The sequence below is a fragment of the Chiloscyllium plagiosum genome, chromosome 28 (genome assembly GCF_004010195.1).
Source record: "Chiloscyllium plagiosum isolate BGI_BamShark_2017 chromosome 28, ASM401019v2, whole genome shotgun sequence".
Taxonomy (NCBI): Eukaryota; Metazoa; Chordata; class Chondrichthyes; order Orectolobiformes; family Hemiscylliidae; genus Chiloscyllium; species Chiloscyllium plagiosum.
In genome coordinates, this window is record NC_057737.1 from 6,068,630 (window position 1) to 6,084,550 (window position 15,921).

Genomic DNA, 15,921 nt, shown 5'->3' on the forward strand with positions numbered 1-15,921 from the left:
GGCGATCCCACACACTCCATCAATGGCCACAACTGGTGATGTTCCATGTCTCAGACACGGAACTTGTTCTCCCTTCCTCATCCTTATCCCTCTCCCTCTCCCTCTCCCTCTCCCTCTCATGTCTGCATGCAGCAAGACCTGAACAGCATTCAGGATAACTGTTGAATTTAACCAGCTCTAATCAGGCATTGTAGTAACTCAGAACCACAGTTCAGTGCACTGATAGATCACAGGTCTTGTCAGCAATCTAGCTGATGACCCTCTGCTTCAGTCATTTAACTGAGGTCTTACCAGCAATTGGGCAATTATCCATATAAGTCCTATCCATTAGAAAGAGGCAAATCTAACCTTTCCCATCACTAATGTGCGGGCGGGGGTGAAATGCCATCAACAGCAACATGAAAGGACAATAACCTGCCAGTAATCTACTTGCTGATACACACTTCCCTTTGGACCGATCATCCTTCCCTTTCGAGTGGAGTTACCTTCATTGATGTTGGGTCAAAATCCTGGAGCTCCCTTCTTGTTCACTTCCTGTGACCATCTTCACACAGTCTTCAAGGGGTGGGAAAGGAGGCCTGGGGCAACTATCAGTGGGCAATAATTGTCAGCGATATCCACATCCCAAGAACAAAGTGAACAAAACACTGATTTCACATTGAAGCAGCTGAGGTGACAGGAATCTCAGGCTCACTGACTCTCTAGTGTCTGTGGGACAAAAGGGTTAGGGTTAGCCCTAAGCCCTATTACAGAGTAAGGAGCAGGTGGAGAGAATGCTGTGCTTTTCAGTATTTTTCTTAATGCTAGAAATTCCTGTGTGAGTACTTTAGTTACACTTCAAGCTGATAGTGCTCCTTTCAGCTCTTACACCTAATTAGTTTTTATGCTTGAAATAATTAATGAGTTGAACTGACTAATATTCCCTCAGTGAAATGACACACATCAGGGAGAAAATAACACAGTGTCTCCCAGTCTAACCACTCCAATAAATGGGAATGGGACTGAACTGGGTTCCGCTCCTTCAGACCCCCTTGTTGTTTCTATGGGACACTTCCCACATCATTGGCAATAATCCCTTCCTTTTTCATTTTGACAGGTCTCCACCTTCCTCCCTCTGTCTCTAAGTCAGGGACTGGGCTGACTCCTGGGTGGAAAATAGAGACGCGATCAAAGAAAGAAACACTGGCATTTCTAAAGCATTTTGCACGGCATCAGGATGCCCAGAATGTTTCACAGCCAATGAAATGCATTTATCATATCGTTACAGGGCAAGGTGGGAAATGGTTACCAGTTTGAGCACAGCAAGCTCCCACAGGGTGCAACATAGAGTCATAGACTTTTTCAGCACAGAAACAGACTCTTGAGTCCAACTCATCCATGCCAACCAGATATCCAAAATTCATCTCGTACCTTTTGCTAGCATTTGGCCCATATCCCTCTAACCCTTTCTATTCATGTACCCATCCAGATGCCTTTTAAATGTTATAATTGTACCAACCTCCACCACTTCCTCTAGCAGCTCATTCCATACATTCACCATCCCCTGTGTGAAAACATTGTCCCTTAGGTCCCTGTTAAATCTTTCCCCTTTTACCTTAATCCTATGCCCTCTAGTTCTGGACTCTAACCTGGGAAAAAGACCTTGTCTGTTCAACCTAATCATGGCCCACATGATTTTATAAATCTCTATAAGCCTCCACCACTCCAAGGAAAATGGCCTCAATCTATTCAGCCTCTCTCTGTAGCTCAAACCATCCACTCCCGGCCACATTCTTGTAACTCTTTTCTGGACCCTTTCAGGTTTAACAACATCTTTCCCATAGCAGGGAGGCCAGAATTGAATGCATTATTTTAGAAGTAACCTAACCAAACATGTTAATGAACAGACATTTTACTGATGTAGACTAATGGATAAAGATTGGTCAAGGTGCTCGGATAACCCCTTTATTCTCCTAAATAGCATCATGGGATCTTTGGCATTCAGTCAAGAAGGCAGACAGGGTCTAGGTTTTGATGTCCTGTCGGAGGGAGAGTAGCCCGAACAGTGCAGCACAGAGCGGTTGCATACCTCAGTGAGGTTTAAACCCACAGTGTCCTAAATGAACCACAGAGAGCACAGCAAAAGGCCAACTTTGTGAATTGAACTGATCTCACTTGGGATCTAGGCCCATAAGGAGGCCATTCAGTCCACTGCAACCATGTAAGCTAGCAGAAAGGGCTACATACTCAGTTACATTACCCTGCTCTTTGAACACAGCCTTTTCAATGTTTTCTCTTTTCAAAGGGTGTCCTAGTACATGAATCACAAAAAGGTACAATGCAGCGTACAATTAGGAAAGCCAATAGAATTATGGTCTTTCTTGTGAGGGGAGTCGATTACAAAAGCAGGGATGTCATGCTTCTGTTTCATAGGACACCTGTGAGACCACATCTGGAGTATTGGCAATAGTCACCTTGTTTAGGGAAAGATGTAGATGCACTGCAGGCAGTTCAGGAAAGATTTATTTAATTAATACTTGAAATAGGGGAGTTTTTATCTAAGAATTATCTAAAAGATTGGACAGATTAGGTTTATATCAGCTGAAGATGGTTGGGCCTAGGACACTATCCTGAGGAACTCCTGCAGAGATGTCCTGGAGCTGAGATGACTGACCTCCAACAACCATGACCATCTTCCTTTGTTTGAGATATGACTCCGACCAGCTGCGAGATTTCCCCCAATTCTCATCAACTTGAGGTTTGCCAGGAATCCTTGATGCTATATCTAGTGTAATGCACGGGTAGGCAGGAATGTGGAGTAACCAGATCAGCAATATGTCTATTGAATGGATGAGCAGGCTTAAGGGGGTGAGTTGTTGTTATTTTTATGTTTGTACATAAACATTTGCTTAGCTATGGTAAAAGACCAAGGAAAGGATGACCAAACTGGACACATCTTCCAAATGGCTGACCCCATCAGAAAAGCCTAAATAACTCCGACCAGCTGTGCACTTCTATGATTCAAACTAGTTCTCCATTTTACTTTCAAAAGCTGTTGTGCTGTCTGTTCAATGGGGGATGTTCCATGTTCAAAATATCCTTGACAAAAGCTTTCCACTTCCTCCAGGACTGTGTGTATGGATGCATTTTAGATTGGGGGAGGGGGAAGGTTTCACAATCAAAGGCACCAAAAGTAACACTGGCTGAGATCAATGAACCATTGGCAGAACATGAACAATAGCCACATCCACTCTGGATGATGGCATATCAGCAGCTGGTTGAATATCCATTCCACACGGATACATGTAGAAGTCAGTGTTTGCTCTTTGGGATTGTGTGATAATCAATAGACAGGAAAAATCTGTTTCTCCTGTCAGGAAGTCTCGGACAAAACCAAAAATAATCGTACCTGAATCTGAACCATCTTCGGGTAATGTCAGAGAGACCCTCCTCACACAATGAAGGAATTGAAACCAGAAACATTGAAACTTGGAACAGCAGTATGGCCATTTGGCCCTTCAAATTTGATCTGCCATTCAATATGAACATGGCTGATCCACTACTTCAATGTCATATTCCCACTTTCCCTGGACACCCCTTTGTGCCTTTAGAATCTAAACATGTATCTATCTCTATCTTGAATATATTCAGAACTCCTTTTCCAACTCACTGGAGGGTGGGGAGGTGGTAGTCAATCGATAATTTGAAAATTGACATTGACCTAGATTTTTGTTGATTGCAGGGTATTAGGATTACAAACTCAAGATGGTTAGGTGCAGTCAAGATCGGATGTACTCATTGAAATCTAGAAGAATGAGAGGTGACCTTATTGAAACATCCAAGATACTTAGGGGCTTCACAGGTCATTGCAGAAAAATTGTTTCCCCTTGTGAGAGAGTTCTAGGATCAGAGAGCATAATCTCACACATTTTGGGCAGAGATGAAGCGGAATATCTTCTCAGAGGGTTTTGAGTCTGTGGAATTCTTTGCCACTGAGGGCTAGAGAGACTGGTACATTAAGTATATTTAAGGCTGAGATGGACATTTTTAATCAGTAAAGGAATCAAGGATTATCGGGAAAAGGCAGGAAAGTAGAGTTGAGAATTATATTACTGAATGACAGAACAGATTTGATAGGCTGAATGGCCTACCTCTGTTCTTACATCTTATGGTCTTATCAGCAATGATCCAATCAAGAGGCTGGGGCTGAATGACCTCCTGCTGTTCCTGTGTGTGCGTTTTAATGGAGGAGGGAGGGTAGAATCCAGCATTCCAAGGGTTAAATTTTGCCTCTCTGTGTTGGTATAGTTCAGGGAGGTAGAGTTACCCATTTAACAGGTGGTTTGCTACAAACCGGACTCTGTCTCATTCATCTCTGCATTAGCAGCAGCATGTTCAGTAGCTCAAGTGAAACTGTCATTTACACTATAAGCTGCTTTCCTACTGTTCATCCAGAGAATTTACTAAGGAAGATGTACACATATATTATCAGGTGGAAATGCAAGCTACTGTAATCTATTTACATGTTCTTTACTCAAAGCATAGAAATCATCTTCACAAACATTCTGTTCCCAAGGACATCAATGTGTCGCCTTGGTTACCCATGCAGATGGGACTATAAATGCTTCTTGTCTCCATGGCAATATTGCTGCCAGTGATAATCAAATGTAATAATGGTGCTTAAGTCTCAAATAGACACATGTGCTTTGTAAGGAGAAAGAGACACTCCTCAAATACAATGTGCCTGATTTTAACTCATCAAGAGTATTTGAATGGGTTAAAATCAGGCTCAATACAACAGGATCACCACTTGACAGGCTGAAGACCAGAGGCTGGTGAATACATTGGTTCCAGGTTACATAATCCCTGTTCCTGTTCATCAGTGTGTGCGTGCTTGTGGTGTGTGACTATGTATGTGGGAATGTATGTGCATGAGTGAGTGTATGGGTGTGTGTTTGGGAGTCTTAGTGTGGGCGTGTAGGGGAGTGTATGGGTGTGGAGTGTGTGAGAATGTGTGTGGGAGTGTGTGTATGGCTGTGGAGTCTGTGAGAATGTGTGTGTATGTGGGTGAGAGTGTATGTGTGCGTGGGAGTGTGTGTGTGGGAGCGTGTGGATGTGTTCGTGTGAAGGAGTGGGGGTGGGGAGGGAACACGGCTTACGTTTTATTTACAGCCGACGCCTGTACAAGTGTAAAATGCCTGACCAGGGGCTGCACAAGAAGCAGGGTGAAATGTCTTCACTTATATAGCGCCTTCCGCCATCTCAGGCTGTCCCCAAGCTGAGATAATTGACTACTCTTTCAAGCACACCCACTGTCGCAATGTAGGAAACGTGGGGGCAATTTGCACATAGCAAGATCCCACAAACAGCACTCAGATAATCTGCTTTTGCGATGTTGGACGAGAGATAAACATTGGTCAGGCGAGGGACGGAGAACTGGATCCTGAAATCACTCACATCCACCCAGCGGGGCTATGAGATTTAAAACTGGGGTGGCGCCAGGTGTTAGTGTAGGTAATTGAGTTCAGGATCAAGGCAATGAGATTGTAGCTGAGCTTTAGTTTAGGGACAGAGAAGACTGTGCGGGGGGTGGCGGGGCACTCCATATGTGAATGCAAAGACATTATTTGAAACTGCTTTCAAATTGCTGTAAGGCTTTCATTGCTGGTCCATCAATCTAACCTACTAAGAGTTTCCTGTCGCTAATGGTTTCCTTTCCTTAAGTCTCCAGGATTCTTAAAGATTTTGTACAAAAACAAAATTAAGTAAAATAAATAAATTTTTAAGTCCAAAGTCACCCCCTCTCAACTCCACGAGGATGGTGTCAGCTGCAGACTCTCCATTCTCCCCTCAGTCAAGGTTCGTGTCATTGGACCAGATTGAACCGGGGGATCCTATTGGGTTGGATCGAGGGAGCAGAAATAATCAGACTCAGGCTGTCGCCGTGGAGACAGCTCCGCAACTTGCACTGTCACCAGGGAAACAAGCCGAGTGATGGGCAGGTGAATGGAATCCAGGGCAGGGTCAACAAACAACTCGCAACCGAGCCCGAGAGACAGATCCCAAGGGAAAGGAATGAGGATGGGGTTTAAAGAAGGAACTTCCTTGTAATTTTACATGGACAGGGGCTTGTTGTGAACCTGGCTGGATAGGCTGGGACCTTTTTCACTGAAGCGTAGGAGGTTGAGAGACGACCTGATAGAAGTTTATAATATAATGAATATAGATAGAGTTAATGGTCGTCTTTTCCCTAGGATGGGGGATTTCAAGACGAGGGGACACATTTTGAAGGTGAGAGGAGAGCGATTTATAAAAGAAATGCGGGGCAAATGTTTTACAAAGAGGGGTTTCCTGTGTGGAATGAACTTGCAGAGGAAGTGGTGGTTGCAGATATAAAAGACATTTGGATAAGTATATGATTAGGAAAGGTTTGGAGGGAGATGGGCCAGGAGCAGGCAGGTGGGACAAGTTTAGTTTGGATTTATGGTGGGCATGGACTGAAGGGTCTGTTTCTGTGCTGTATGAATCTATGACTCTCTAACAGCTGGCATATTGTCTTCCGGGAAACAGAGAGATTTGTATTTTAAGAGGGGGACATCAAGTCTTGAAATAAATGAAAAATTTGCATACATCAAGATTCCACAAACAGTGATGTGTTTCTTTAGCCAGTGAAAAGTAAAGATCAGAAAGTGGAGTAGAGGTAGAAGATTAGAGCGGAAAATGTGTTGCTGGAAGAGCGCAGCAGGTCAGGCAGCATCCAAGGAGCAGGAGAATCGACGCAAGGCGGGGGGAGAGGAAATGAGGAAGCTGGAGAAATCAGAGTTCATCCCTTGTGGTTGGAGGGTTCCTAGGCGGAAGATGAGGCGCATTTCCTCCAACCGTCATGTTGCTATGGTCTGGCGATGGAGGAGTCCAAGCACCTGCATGTCCTTGGTGGAGTGGGAGGGGGAGTTGAAATGTTGAGCCACAGGGTGGTTGGGTTGGTTGGTCTGGGTGTCCCAGAGGTGTTCTCTGAAATGTTCCGCAAGTAGGCGGCCTGTCTCCCCAATATAGAGGGGGCATTTCCAACGCCCCTCCCTACCTTTTATCTTAGCCTGTCTGGCACACTCTCCTCATTCCTGAAGAAGGGCTCATGCCCGAAACGTCAATGCTGCCTGACCTGCTGCGCTTTTCCAGCAACACATTTTCAACTCTGATCTCCAGCATCTGCAGTCCTCACTTTCTCCTAGAAGTAGAAGATTAGCCATGATCTCATGGAATGGCAAAGCCAGAGGGGCATTTTAACTATTCCTACTATTCAATACATCTGCTTTGTTTTAGTGATAAACATTGTTCAAGACTAGAGCTAAAATCAGCATAGTCTTCCTCTCTAGTAGTAGATGGATGACTGGTAGTGGTCTAACCTGAGGATCATGATGCCTCAGGCAGAGGGAGAGGTTAAGAAGGAGTATCCATCATGGTAACCTCAGCCAATGCAGGAAGTGAATGCATACTGTTAACATCACTCTGCATCGCAGACTAACCCTCCAGTCATCTGAGCTAACTGGACTACAGGGCAAAGCTTGATGGCGTTTCCTCATATAGACCTGTGAACTGCGTATAATATCCAACTGAGAAGGTAGGCAAGGCCCCAGTGTAATATCTCAGTTAAGAAACCACACATCTAACAGCATTCCATCAGTGCTGAACTAAGAGTCATTACTGTCAAGCCTCTGGAGTAGAACTTGAGCCCACTACCCTCTGACACGACATGACATCACTGAGCAATTACAGACAGAGTCCATTAGGGGAGTATGTGTGGCGTAGAACCTGATTAGAGTGAAGAGATTTGCTGAGCAGGAACTGGGAAAAACATATGAGAAATGACAAATTGGAGACAAGTTTCTATTTCTGTCACAGTCTAAAGTATTAAACATATTGATGTCAGTGATGGCTCAGGCCACTAACTATCCAGTTCCCAGTCAAATCCTTCTCTTACTCAGTTTCAAGAAACTATACCTCAGCCCTAATGTGACACTGAATGTCGACATTAATTTCCGTAAAGTGATACTGTGATCTGATTATCAGTATAGTAATAGTGTTAGTAATTTATTGTTACATGTATTTATGAAAGTACAGTAATATATGTATGTTACAATAAGCCAGTGCTATTTTAATTCCAAAATTGTAAAAACAAATAAATCTTACAAAGTTAGGACAAATTTCAATTATTTTCCACACATGGTTTCTTGATTTCCTAAGTGGCTATAGGTCACCGTCATACTCTGCAGCGGCCAAAGCTGTCCCTGACGCTGCAACATGAGATAGTACACCGAAGAACCCCTCACCACTGACCTGACCCAGACTGCCACTTCTAACAAAGCCACATCATCGTTGCTAATACTCCAGCTGATGCCATAGCCAGGAGACTGTCCCAACTCTTGGGGACCAGGGTTCATCTCAACTTGCAAGATTGACTGACTGTCCAAATTACTCCTGAGGGCCAAGAAATCATTCTTTCAAGACATCATTCACTCTGCCCCATTGCAGTAGCTGCCAAAACATCAGCGGAAAAGAACAGACCCCAATTAATTGACAAGTTACTCAAGCCCTGACTTTCATGACCATGAGGAATGGACCAGATCCACCACTCAACAGCTCCCCACAACCTCTCTTCACCACCGCAGCCACAGAAAGAAGAAAAGCTGAATTGATTAAAAAGTTAAATGAAGAAACAAAAATAAAAATTTTAATAAAGGATATGGTCAGTTATGCAAGAGGGAGCAAACAGGCCAGGAGCCCTAAGACCTCCTACCCTGCTACCTCCACCATCTTAACCTAGTATCATCTAGTATCCAGTCTGTACAGATCTCTGTCAGATGATTAAGGCACTCCTATGTCCACCATCTCTCCAGTGGCAGAGAGGGAGAAGGAGGCAGGCAGCTCCTCACTCGTTACCTCTCGTCTCTTCACTCTTCATTCACTCCTGCTGCTGCTGTCAGAAGGAGAGAGGTGGATCAGTTGCTGTGAATTGGGGGCCGAGCTAGAATGAGAAATTGGATAAACCTGGATTGCAGGCTTGAAACAGGAGAAGGTTAGGGAACCTTCAGGAACCAGAACCTTTAACTTTCAGGCTTTCATGAGAAGAAAGACTTGTGATTCTTTCATGAGTTTAATGCATCTAAAAAAAAATTTGCAACCAATAGAGTACATTTTGAAGTGTGGTCTCTATCGCAATGTTGGAACAGCAGCAGCAGTTCATTTGTGCACAGCAAGCTCCCACAAACAGCCATGCGATAGCCTGTTGTTTGAGACATCAGTATTAGTTAATACCCAGGGAGATCTCCCCTTTATTCTTCTGAACAAAGGAGAAGGTTCTTTTGTGTCAACCCAAAAACGGCAGTGAGACCTCAATTTTCACATGGCTTCATGTTTTAACATAATGGCACATCTGACACAGTGACATTCTCAATTCAAACTCAAACCCAGACCTTTTTGGCCTAAAGGTGAGATAATGATTAGAAACAGGAGCAGGGACAGGCCTTTCAGCTCCTTGAGTATGCCCCAATATTCAATTAGATCTTGGCTGACCTTTTCCCTCAATGTTATTTCCCCCCACACAATTCTCATATCCCTTAATATTATTAGCATCTAGTAGTCTATCAACCTCTGTCTTCCATAACCACCTGGGCTGGAGAGTTTCAAGGATTCTTCCTCATCACAGTCTTAAGGAGTCAACCCCTTATTTGGAGACAGTGTTCCCTGGTTGTACCACCCTCCCTAGCCAGAGCAAACATTCTTCTTGTATCTGTCCCGTCGAGGTCTCACTGCTCATTTTTCAAAGCTCTGGTCAACATAAGGCTCCAAAGCAGGAAGAATAAGTTTTGAAGCCAACTGAAATTTGGGCAGACAAACTAACATCAAAGATTGATGCTCAACAGCTATCAGTACAGAAGGAAAGACTTGCATTTATATAGTCACCTTCCCTACCCTAGGATGTCTCAAAGTGCCTTACAGCCATTGATGTACTTTACAAGCAGTTGCCCATACTGAGAATCAAGAAACATGGTAGACAATATGTATACAGTAAGCTCCCAGAACAGGGGGTTTCAGCATGAGCAGATTGTCCATTTAATATCATTGATTGATATTGGATGGGAGTCAAGATTAGAATGGTGCTGGAAAAGCACAGCAGGTCAGGCAGCATCTGAGGAGCAGGAAAATTGACGTTTTGGATAGAACCCTTCATCAGGAAGCATCGGAGGTGGAGAGATAAATGAAAGGGAGTGGGGGTGGGGAGAATGCAATAGGTGGATGGAGGAAGGGGTAAAGGTGATAGGTCAGAGAGGAGGGTGGAGCAGATAGGTGGGAAGGAAGATTGACAGGTGGGTCATGAGGATGGTGCTGAGCTGGAAATTTAGAACTGGGGTAAAGTTGGGGGAGGGGAAATGAGGAAACTGGTGAAGTCCACATTGATGCCCTGGGGTTGAAGGGTTCCGAGGCAGGAGAAGAGGCGTTCTTCCTCCAGGCGTCAGGTGGTGAGGGAGCGGCGGTGGAGGAGGCCCAGGACCTGCATGTCCTCAGCAGAGTGGGAGGGGGAGTTGAAATGTTCGGCCATGGGGCGGAGGGGTTGATTGGTGCGGGTTTCCCAGAGATATTCTCTGAAGCGTTCTGCGAGAAGGCATCCAGTCTCCCCAATGTAGAGGAGACCGCATTGGGAGCAACGGATACAATAAATGACATTTGTGGAAGTGCAGGTGAATCTTTGATGGATGTGGATGCTGCTTGACCTGCTGTGCTTTTCCAGCACCACTCTAATCTTGACCCTGATATTGGATGGGATCCCAGGAAGCTCTCCTCCGCTTTGCTTTGCTCAAAGGTAATCTTTTATGTCCATCTTATACATGGGAGGAGGCACTGACTTCAGATTTACATCACATCCAAAAGACAGTTGTTGGAATTTTAAGGTTTTGGTAACTTGGCTGTAGGACACACAGATACTACAGAGAATCCTATTGTCATCTGATGTCTTGAAGCTGTTTCTAGCCTTTCACATTGATTTTCCACAGACATTGAAAGAGCTGGTCATCAAAACTCAAGTGCACCATCCAGTCTGTGATACCAGTTATTAAATTTACTGGTCTGCTTTCTACATTCCCATCCCACAGTATAACAATGTTAGAAATTGTCTTTTGCTTTCACAACCCACAGTCCTCAAACATTTTATTACTTTGATTTCTCCTATCAAAATGAACAATTTCATATTTTCCCAGATATTCTATCAAAGAAAAAAGCCTATTATCTGAATGGTGAGAGACTGCAGAGTTCTGCAATGCAGAAGGATCTGGATGTCTGAGTATATGAATAGTAAGAGGTTAGTATGTAGATACAGCCAGTAATTAGAAAAGCTAATAAAATGCTATTTTTTATTGTGAGGAGAACTGGGCATGTAAGTAGTAAGGTTATATATGGTGAGATCACATCTGAGTGTTTGCCACCATATTTAAAGAAAGGTGTAAATGTTTTGGAAGCAGTTCAGAGAATGTTTATCAGACTAATATCTGAATGAGTGGGCTGCCTTTTGAAGAAAGTTTGGACAGGCTAGGCTTGTATCGTCTGGAGTTTAAAAGAGTAGGATGTATGGATCACTTCCATTTTTTTGGATTGTGAACAGAAAATGGGAAAAGGAAACTGTTTTCAATGAAGGAAGAAACTGTTGCAGATTAAAAACAAGTTCCTGGAGCACATGGTGAGTTGTATCTGCAAAGTTATCTTATTCAAACAGTTGGGGAGAGTGTTAGAGAGCAAGAAATAAGAGCATGTTGTATGTGTGTGTCTGCAGTTTTGCCCACAGACAACCTTTAGATTTTTTTTCAATTGACCTGCCATGTGGGTTCTGGGGAACTCATCAAAGTAACAACCATTTGATTGGCTCCTGGCAAGTAGTTCCAGGTAGGATTGCAGATTTGAAGTTATAATCAGATCGGCTGTGATTTTATTGAATGCTGGCTGAGGGGCTGAATAGCCTATGCCTGCTCCTTGTTCATATATTCAGATACTCATAGTATACAACAAAATGCACCACATACTTTCAATCTTGCTGATCATACTCTATGCAGTACTGGTTTTCATATTGCAACAAGGATATAGAGGCACTGAAGAAACCACAAAACAACATTCACAAAACTGACACCAGAACTGAAAGGTTATACCCTTATATCAGGAAGAAGCGCACAGTCTAGAGATCACTTCTCTAAAACAGAGAAAACTGAGAGAGGATGTTATGATCGTGGTTCGATAAGGTCAATGTGGAGGAAACATTTCTGCTTGTCAGCAAGTCCACTTTGAAGCAATTTCATAATTATGAATAAGTACAAATAAGTCCAATCAAGAATTCAGGAGAAACTCATGGCCACAGTAGCTAAGGTGTCTATTAATGAAGCTATACTGAGACAGCCAGAATTAGCTACTCTCATTTCCCTCTCAAAGTTTCTTCTGTATTTCACTGCTTCAGCTCATTACAAGCTCGTAGGGGTTAGCCCAAGTTCAACAAGTAAATCATGTGTTAGAGTCGTAGAGTTTTCTAACACAGAAATAGGCCTTTCAGCCCATTATGCCCACCAAGCATCTATCTAACCTAGTCCCCTTTTCAAGTACTTGGTCCAAAGCCTTGTACACTATGGTTTTTCAAGTGATTATCTAAACAGCTCTTAAAATATTGGGACACTTCCTGTCTCAACCATCCTTTCAGGAAGTGAATTCTTCAACTTTACAGGAACATCTTGGCCCTGCACTCACACTATTTCCTTTTGAAAGATCCCACTCCTCTGATGTAGATATTCCTACATGTAGCTGCTCCCAGTCCACTTTGGCCAGATCCTGTTTTATCATATTAAAAACATCCTGCCCCATTCAGAACCTTTATTACCAGTCCAGCTTTGTCCTTTATCTTGACTACCTTGGATCTGACTGTGTTTCTGTTCCCCACTGATACTTTTACCACTTGCCTGGCTTTGTTCCCTAAAATTAGGCCCTGCATAGCTCATGCTCTTGTTTGATATACTGACTTAAAATGCTCCTCCTGTATAGATTTGAAGAATTCAACCTCCTTTAAAGCCTTTTGCACTTTATCTTTTGCAGTTAAATTTGCAATACTCGACTATTATCACCCTATTATTTTATATAATCTCTTAAATTTGATTACATATCTAGCCTTTTCTTTCTCCTGGACTGTTTGGGGGTCTATAGTAAAATTTCCAACAATGTGATTATCCACTTTTTGTATTTTAGGTTCTACCCATTTGGCCTTAATTGAGAAGCCATCTGAAATCATTCTATATTACCCTTGGATAATTGACTCCTTGCTCAATATTGTGATACCGTCCCTGTCTCAGCTAAAGATTTAATATCCCAGAACAGTGAACTGCCAGGCCTGAACATCCCTCAGTGATGTCTCCATGATAACCATGTTATCAAATCAATAAGAATTTCCCTTTAAAATGAGACAATTGGACTTATGTAGGTTTTGGGCTGTTGAGTTTTTTTCTTTGATGAATTGGTATCTGAACATACAGAGGAATCCATTACCATATCACAGGGAGGGTTGCCCTTGTTTTTGTGTGCAATCAAGGTATTTCAGTCTGGAGGGAATAAAACTCTAGAGAAAGTCCTTCCCGGGACAGCAGTCACTAGTCCTCTCATTAGACAACTATTAATATGGATCTGGACCTTCACCAGGTAGACCCACTCTCAGGATCTCCTCGCAGTTTGATTCGAGCAGCATGAATCACTGCATACCATGACCTGACCACAGAAATGGGCAAACACCAACAAATGATGAACACACCACTTGGGTTATGCAACTTCAGCAGCTATTATTGACCTCAGTATAATATCAGGATACAGGAGCATTTTATTTCTTCACTAATGTTCAAAGATCAGCTTTTTTCAACTTTTTTTTATTCACTCATGGGACGTGGATGTTGCTGGCTGGGTCAGCATTTATTGCCCATCCCTAGCTGCTCTTGAGAAGCTGGTGGTGGAGGGAATTCCAGGATTTTGACCCAGTGACACTGAAGAAAGGTGGTATATTTCCAAATCAGGATGGTGAGTGGCTTGGAGAACTTGCAAGTGGTCATGTTCCCATGTATCTGCTGGCCTTGTCCTTCTATATGGAAGTGGTTATGGCTTTGGAATGTGATCTTTGGTGAATTTCTGCAGTGCATCTTGTAGATAGTACACACTGCTGCTACTGAGCATTGGTGGTGCAGGGAGTGAATGCTTGTGGATGTGGTGCCAATCAAGCTGCTTTGTCCTGGATGGTGTCAAGCTTCTTGAATGTTGTTGGAGCTGCATTAATTCAGGCAATTGGGAAGTATTCCATCACACTCCTGACTTGTGCCTTGTGGATGGTAGGCAGACCATGGGGAGTCAGAAGAGTTACTCACTGCAGGATTCCCAACCTCTGACCTGCTCTTGTAGGCACTTTGTTCATCTCCCCCTGCACCAATCATAGGGACTCTCCACTTTGTACATCTTCCCATCCTGTTACCACTCCCCCAGCAAGGACCCAGTGTATTTTTAAAGCCAAACCTTTAATTCTATAAAAATAAATTATTTTCTAATATTTTCTAATCAACCTGTACAGAGATGTTATTTCACACCTCTGGATTTGGTGAGATTTAAATACAGACCTCCTGTCTCAAAGTCAGGGATGCACTACTGCACCACAAAAACCCTTACTGCTAACTTTTAGTCAATACTAATCTTAATCAAAGGCTTTCTGGAATTCTAGATTGTGGGCTATGGATGGTAAGAAAGGAGGCAATAAATTTGAAAACACAATCTAACCTTTTTTATGGGCACAGTGCACACTTAATTCATCCTATTTACGAGAAAAAGCAGGAGACCTCCAAATATTTACAAAAAAAAACACTTTATTTGTGACGATTAAGCACCAACACCGCTTTACAAATGCCTCTTCTAGAAATACTGACTATATACGAACACACTTGAAGATGCGGGGACTGCCGACTGATTCCAATGCAACCCTGTCCGAACCTGGGTGCAGATGGGCGAATTCTGCTGTATGGGTAAAGCCTAGCTACTGCTGCACCCCCTGAATCTGAGACTCTCGGACCTCCCACATCTCCGGGGAAACACGCCGTGACTCCCCCGCTGCGCCGGACTAACTTCAGAGCACTTTCAGAGCTGAGCTGTCTCAGCATTTTCTCTGGGGATCTGGAGAGGAGGAACCAAGCAATCCAAAGAGAAATGCTTTGTTCCTTCTCTCTGTGAACTGCAGTTGTTTTGATCGAAAGCTTTCAGATTGAACTGAGTTACACCTGGAGGCGTAACATAAACAAAAAAGTAGCAAACGTTGCAAAGAACCAGGAGGAAGTCGTTCAACTCATTGAGCCTTCAGATCATTCAGATTAAAGATAATGCATATCTTGTATCTGTGAAACCTCAATGTTCCCTATTTAAAAAAAACAACTCCTGCATGTATGTTTCAATGGCCCATCTGCATTAACAGCTTATTTGGAGTTTCAGATTTTCACTAACGTTTTGTGCGAAGGCTTCCCAACATCATGAACAGCTTGGATCTAGTTTTAAGGCGAAGTTGCCTTGTTTTGGTCTCCCATCCTTCCCAATACATGAAGATATAATCTCCTCTAGTCGTCAACACTCATGAAAATAACCTTAAGAATCTCAATGGGATCCGGTCTCACTCTTCGATCAAGAGAATAGTCTTTTTAAAAGTTATACTCATAAACCACTTTTTGCTTCAGCCTCACATGCAACAAGTCACTTTGGAAAATAAAACGAATTCAAATACAATCTCTCAGTACTTGTCTTTGAAAAAACTCACACGCTAGCTGCTGAAAGGCTTATGAAAGGGAAGGCGATCCACCAGGCTTTCCGATCCCGATCGGTGACGAAACAGATTTTCGCGGACACAAT